Source organism: Pelodiscus sinensis, chromosome 6, assembly GCF_052426305.1.
Source record: "Pelodiscus sinensis isolate ZL-2025 chromosome 6, ASM5242630v1, whole genome shotgun sequence".
Taxonomy (NCBI): domain Eukaryota; kingdom Metazoa; phylum Chordata; order Testudines; family Trionychidae; genus Pelodiscus; species Pelodiscus sinensis.
The window spans coordinates 4,592,645-4,599,312 of NC_143057.1; positions in this window are offsets into that span (position 1 = coordinate 4,592,645).

Genomic DNA, 6,668 nt, shown 5'->3' on the forward strand with positions numbered 1-6,668 from the left:
ACAACTTCCCACTGACTACACAATTCACAACTCAAACTTGTAAGTCTTCTTAAAAAGCTTGCTTCAGCTTGTTTGTTCTCTTGCCAATAGTTTGAACTCTGAATAAGTCCTTGTCAGACTAGGGTTGACAGTAGCAGACTGGACTCCAGCTCATGTTTTTAAGGTTTGTGTTGTCTCAAGGCTAACTAGTTTTTCCACAGACTAGTCATACCTGAAAATGCCCATGGAGCAGATCTTTTGGATAAAGCAAATTCCTCTCCTGCCCCATCACTCTAACCATGAAATAGATTTTAATCCTGGGTGGAATGTAATAGTTTGGAAGTGTTATACTGCACAGTACATTTGCCAAGTACATTTGCTGAGCATGACAGTTTTCTCTCCTTCTGTAAATCTTGAGATTTCAGAAATATTCCCATTGTGCACTGAGGTGAAAAAGATACAGACCAACCCACCCTGGAATTGCTAATAACTTGGGGGTGGAGTGGGGTGGGTGGACTTAGCGCACTGTTTGGATATGGGGAAAATTAGTTCAAGTCCTTTATTTGAAAGGGACTTATCTCTCTGGTTTTGATCAGAAATTGCATCTTGGACCAGAAAGCTTCCTATGAAAATTTTTCATTTGACTAATCTGCCTTTGTTGATAAAGCAGTTTTGAATATACAGGCAGTCCCCGACTTACAAATGGGTTACATTCTGAACACCTGGTCGTAACTCGATTTGGTCGTAAGTCGGAAGTACCCTTAAACGTGCTGCCTGCGCTGTTCGAAAAACTTGACTTACGTGGTTCTCAACTCGAAAATATTATAATGGGGTTAATGGGAGGTTGGTTGAAAGTCGGTGTGTTTGTAAGTCGGGGATTGGCTGTAGTAAGAAGTTACAACGGCCTGGCGTCACTCAGCCATATCATCAGTTGTTTGGATACTAGTTGTAAGCACTTGGCGAGAGCCCAGGGCTTGCTTTCTAGATGAAAGCTGTTCAGTTAAGACAGACATAAGTCCTATTTTGAGAATTTCTTTTCATAACCAACTTTATCCTGATGCCTGGCTCCCCTTGGAATTAAGCTGGTGGGAGAACAATAAACTGTCAAAGCTGTTATGAATGCTAACATGCCTTTAAAACAAATACAGATGCTCACGGGACATATTGTGTCTTTAGACTTACAGAGATCTGGAGGTTCCCAACCAGTGTTCACACATGCATGTAACTGGACGTGCATTTTCAGTAGGTCTGTCAGACAAAGTGTAAATGTATGAACTTTAGAGTACTTAACTTTGCAACTTCAACAGTGAATCGTTCTTAACGTTAGAAGATGCCACAGTTAAGGTTGTTAGTGCAACCTTAATTCAGGCCTCTGGGGCATTTATAATATGGCCGTCTTTCATTACATGACCAAACAGTTTTCCTTCCTACTGGACCCTGTGCAATAGGCAACCTTAATTCTAGGATTTCCTGAGTTGAGTGCTTCACTTTGCACCCTTCCATTCATTTGAAGGAGATGTCATAAAACAAAATGGAGGAACAGACATTCCATCATAGAGAATCACGTTCATCCCCTAAGGTGGGTGATGAGCAGGGGCCAGACCTTTAGATCTGTAGCACACATGTTTACCACTGGAGATTGCTACCAGTTGCCCAGTTATCTTCTCTGTGGACTTGCTACTGGAGGGGGTAAAGAGCTTTAAAATGCCAAAGTACATTAGTTAATGCTCAGGACTCCCAGCTTCAATTCCAGGTGCTGGAGGGAAGTGGTTTGGGCCGCGCCCCCCTATTTCACCGATATACACACCTTCTTTGACACCAGCTCCTGTTCCCCTAGCCTTCTGCTGTCCCTCACCCTCTGAGAGCTGTGATCCCCCTCTTTCCCTTTGCCCCTCCTTCCTGCTTTCCAAAGGGGCTATGGGGCCAGGCACCTTAGCTACAAAGGAGCAATAATTGCACTAAAAGCCCTTCTCAGTCCAGGGCTGGAGCATGCTCAGCATCAACGGAGTTGCCAGATAATTTAGTTTCTGAACTACTCTATTGAACATGTGCGGGTTGAGTTTCTGGGGAAGCTTTTAGCATAGTCAGATGTTGAGCACATTTTCACTGGGACACCAAAAAGCACCTCCCTAACTCCAGAAGTGTCTGCGTCAAGCACAGGGGCCCGAGAGCTACTCAACGAAGCATGATAAGAATTAAGAGGCAACACATTTCCCGCACCTTGTTTTTAGAAAAAGTTCCTGCATTTTAGTGACACATTTATCCAGAAATTCTGCTTAATGGAGCCACCTGCCCTGGAGTGGTTTTGCTGGAGAGAGAAATGTTGGATTTAGGGGGTTGCTACCAGTTCTACCTACAATGGGGTGAGTATACATATAGCTGCACCGTCCACTTGCTATTAAAGGCATTTAGTTGAGAACGGTCATTACCTTCTGGGCAAACTCAGGTTTATTATCCACATGTGCCTCTTCAGGCGTGTCCCATACTCTGCCAAATCCCACACCTCTTGTTTACGTTCAACGTCCTGTCCCCCCAGATCTCAAATAGGTCCTGTTGTGCTCCTTCAGAATCTCTTCCATTCCAAAGCTCCATATCTGTGGGGGGGGGTCCTCATATCTCCCTAGAAGAATGAAAGCCCCCCGCATTTTTGGCCTAATCTCTAGTAGTTCACATCGCAGTGGGTGGCTCGCTTCTCTTTCCCACCCTGAAGTGGAGACAGTTTCCTAAAGGATGGATATTTTCCCCAACTGCAGCCTCTTTAAAAATGCCTGTGGGTCAATCACATATTGACAAATGGAGTTTTGTCCCCTGCCTGTGCTCCTCGTTGATTCCCAATTTCTGGGATACTACTTGGAGAAATAATACTTCACTGACATACGCCACTAGGCTAGTGCTGAGGTATGTTACACAGTGCTGTTTCTACCCCTGGGGGCTGGGAATAGAAGATGGTGAACAGAAGTTCATACTTCACCCTAATAGCCGCTCAATGCCATTCCTGCTCTATGAACAGCTCTGCATTTGCTAACCAGGGAGGTTACGTCTACACTGGCATGATCTTGCACAAAAACTCTTTTGTGGAAGAGTTCTTGTGCAAAAACTCTTCCAGAAGAGAGCGTCTACACTGGCATGTGCTTTTGCACAAGAGTATCCATGCCAGTGTAGATGCTCTCTTGTGCAAGAAAGCTCTGATGGCCATTTTAACCATCGGGCTTTCTTGAGCAAGAAATTCATGTTGCCTGTCTACACTGGCCTCTTGCGCAAGAGGGCTTATTCCTGAGCGGGAGCATCAGAGTTCTTGCGCAAGAAGCCCTGATTTCATACATTAGAACGTCAGTGTTCTTGTGCAAGAACTCGTGGCCAGTGTAGACGGCCAGCAGTTTTTGCGCAAAAGCGGCTGCTTTGGCGCAAGATCGTGCCAATGTAGACACAGCCGGAGTGTTGGGTGACCACCTGCTTGAGGCTTAGCTAGGGAGGAGCTCAGCCTGTGAGTATCTTGGAATGGTGCTTCACAGCCGGGCCAGCTTAACAGGCCAATTAGCTGGGGAAACTGAACTGCCGCGTTCCCAACAAGAGGATGGATATAATGCCTGTTCTGAAGGCATGTACCTGTGTTATGGCTTGGGTGAGTTACCATCCTACCAGTATTTACTTGGGAGAGAAAAGAAACTAAATTGCAAGTGAGGTCAGTGTTTGGGGGAGCGGTTGCAGTGAGGGGGTTAGAAAAACTCCGTACAAGGGAGAATGCAGCATAAGATGTGGAAGCTGAGACCGTTCTCCATGCCGCACACACCTGGTGGAAGTACAAAAGTCTCATCTAGAGAGCAGAACCACTTGGGAATGAAACCGCTGAAATTCATGTTGTTATTTACCCCTGTTATTTCTGCTCTGAACTCGCCCTGTAAGGGGTTAAAACCCAGCCAGGGAGAGGGCTGGCACTGTGCAGCCAGCAGCTATGGAAGGAATTAGCCAATTAGGGCTCAGCTGAGGGCAGTATAAAGGCTCCTGGAAGGGACGAGTGGATGACTCACTCTTGATGTGGAGCAGGAGAGACCTGGCTGCCAAGGAAGCTGGAAGATTCCTGACCTAGAACAGGGCTGGAGAAAGGCCGGCAGGGCTGGGCAAGCTTTGGCCAGGCAAACTCCGAGGTTGCAGGGCCTGAAGCAAGGCCTGAGGGAACGAGGGCTGCAGAGAGGCCGCAAATGCAGCAGGTCCATCCCCCTTGCCAGTGATGAGTGGCCAAGCCAGACTGCAGTTTGCCCTGTGGCAGGGGCTAGATGGAGACTGGCAGCGGGTCACTGAGGCAAGGTGTGCATAGGGGGTTGGAGGTTCCCTGAGGGGAAGTACCCAAAGAGGAGAACACAAAGGTCTGGGAGGGATGTGTGTCCTAACACAGCTGAAAGGGGGCGCTCCATCCCAGAAAAGTTAATTTGCAGTATGCCCAGCAGGAGGTGCCCATAGCGGTGAGTCATGCCGTGTTACACCCACCATGCCCCAAAGTTAGCAAATCTCATATCTCAGAGGGATCAGGGCAAAGATAAGACTTGTTTCTACCAGGGGGTTGCCACTCTCAATTCACAGATGTGTCAGCATTAAGGGTACATCTAGACTACAGGCTTTTGTCGACAAATGCTTTTGTCAACAGAGCTTCTATAAACAAAGAACGTCTAGACTACATCCAGTTCTGTCAACAAAGCAAGCCGCTTTGTCTACATGACAGTGTAGACGCAAAGGACAGTGTAGATACAATAACGCCTTCTGTCGACAAAAGGTGTTATTTCTCGTAGAATGAGGTTTACCGCCATTGACAAAACTGCCGAGTTCTGTCAACGTTCTGTCGACAGAACTCGGTGGTAGTGTAGACGCAGGTATAATTTTGTCGACAAAAGTAGACTTTTGTCGACAAAATCCTATAGTCTAGACACACCCTAAGTGTGGGGATTACCCCATATCAAATCATATGTTTCTACTGGTGGTGCACATCTGTGCATGCCTCGATGCACATAACAAAATTTGTTCTGCATGCGGAAGGAAAAATATGGAGGGAACACTGCTTTTCAGTCACATAGCAAATTGGGTCTATCCCCCTTTTTAAATTATAACTTAAAAATTACCACAACCCCTAGATACCTGAAACAGTAAGTCAATTACAGACTGAGGGTCAGGTTCCCAAGTAAGTCTAGCACTACTCCAGTAATGCAAAGCAGCTGTAAACCTGGCTGCACTGTTCAATGCATCCTGGCCTCTCTACCCTGCCCAAGCATGGTATAAAGCAGTCAGAACAGACTGGTGAATGTGGCTTTTATAAACCTTGGTTTTTCAATCATTTAAGGTCAGAGCCACAGCTGTTCCGCTCACAGGAGAGATCACATAGGAACATTCTCTTTGAGTTTCTTGTGTAGTGTTTGGGTATGAAATTTTTAATCGTTGCAAAAAAACTGACGGACATTCCCAGACAAAGCTACATTCAGCTGGATTTAAGTTGGAGCTGATCTCTCAGTCTCAGTAAGGAGGGGAAACACACATTAGGAGAGTTGTAATTGTCTCCAAATCATGCGTTACAAATCCAGAACTTTCAGAGAGAATATTAAATTTAAGAAATCCAGATGGGCTTAAGATACTGAAATTCACAGTTTGGGCAAAATAAAGGTAGGAGTGACAGTGCAAGACAATAACCATATGAAAGCATTCTGGTGTTATATATATCTTGGATTCTGTTATTTCCACTCCAATTCATCTGAGGAAGTGGGTTTTAGCCACGAAAACTCATGATCCTATATATTAGTCTCCAGGGTGTCGCAGGACTACTCACTGTTTTTAAAGTGAGACTAACACGGCAACCCGTCTGAGACTTTTTGAAATCTTTCTCTTGGACAACACGCCCAAGACTATTGCTATACTGCAGGGAGGGAACTCAGGTTTGGGACAACTGCTGGGAACAGGGCTAACAGCTCCAGTGAGTAACTCTGCAGGAGAAGGACCAAACTTCGCAGATGCAGATAGACACCAGTCCTGCTTCTTAAGCCTTTCTTACGTCTTGCGTGTGTCCCTTCTTCAAGTGACGCACACCAAGCTGCTCCGAAAGCGTGCACACCGACTCCTTTCAGCACTTGCAACCGTGACTCACTGTCCTTTCCAGAAACCAGAAGGTAAGTGACAGAACCCAATCCCCCTTTCAAGCCCAAAAGTTCTGGGGTGGCAGAAGAGCACAAGATGGTCCTGAATCCAGGCCAGGGATGTCCTCCCGGCGGGATGACAAGGAGGAAATAGCTGGGATGGATTTGAAATCGGTCTGTGCTGATTTATGACAAGTGTATGGTGTTTCATACTGCGAGAGTCTTGAAATTGGCTGGTATCTCACTAATAAGGGAAATGGAGGAATTGGTCTTGACACGTATTGATGACCTTTGTGGTTTAAATATGCAGCTTTCTCTAGCTGAAATCCCACACATATTTTTATCCTCTACTTGTAAATGGCATGGTCAAAAATATACCTTGACAGGTGAACCCCCTTCTGCTTTTCTGAGTCGCTGCAGTGCCCTAAAGGAGCGGAGCGAGAAAGAGAAGCGATAGACTTGTAGTAACACACTTCACTTAAACACACGCTGGCTCTACTTTATTCAACTAGACCGCTTCTCCCCATCCCCCACTTGCAGCACTCCACCCATGGGCTTTGCCAGCCACCCTGGGAG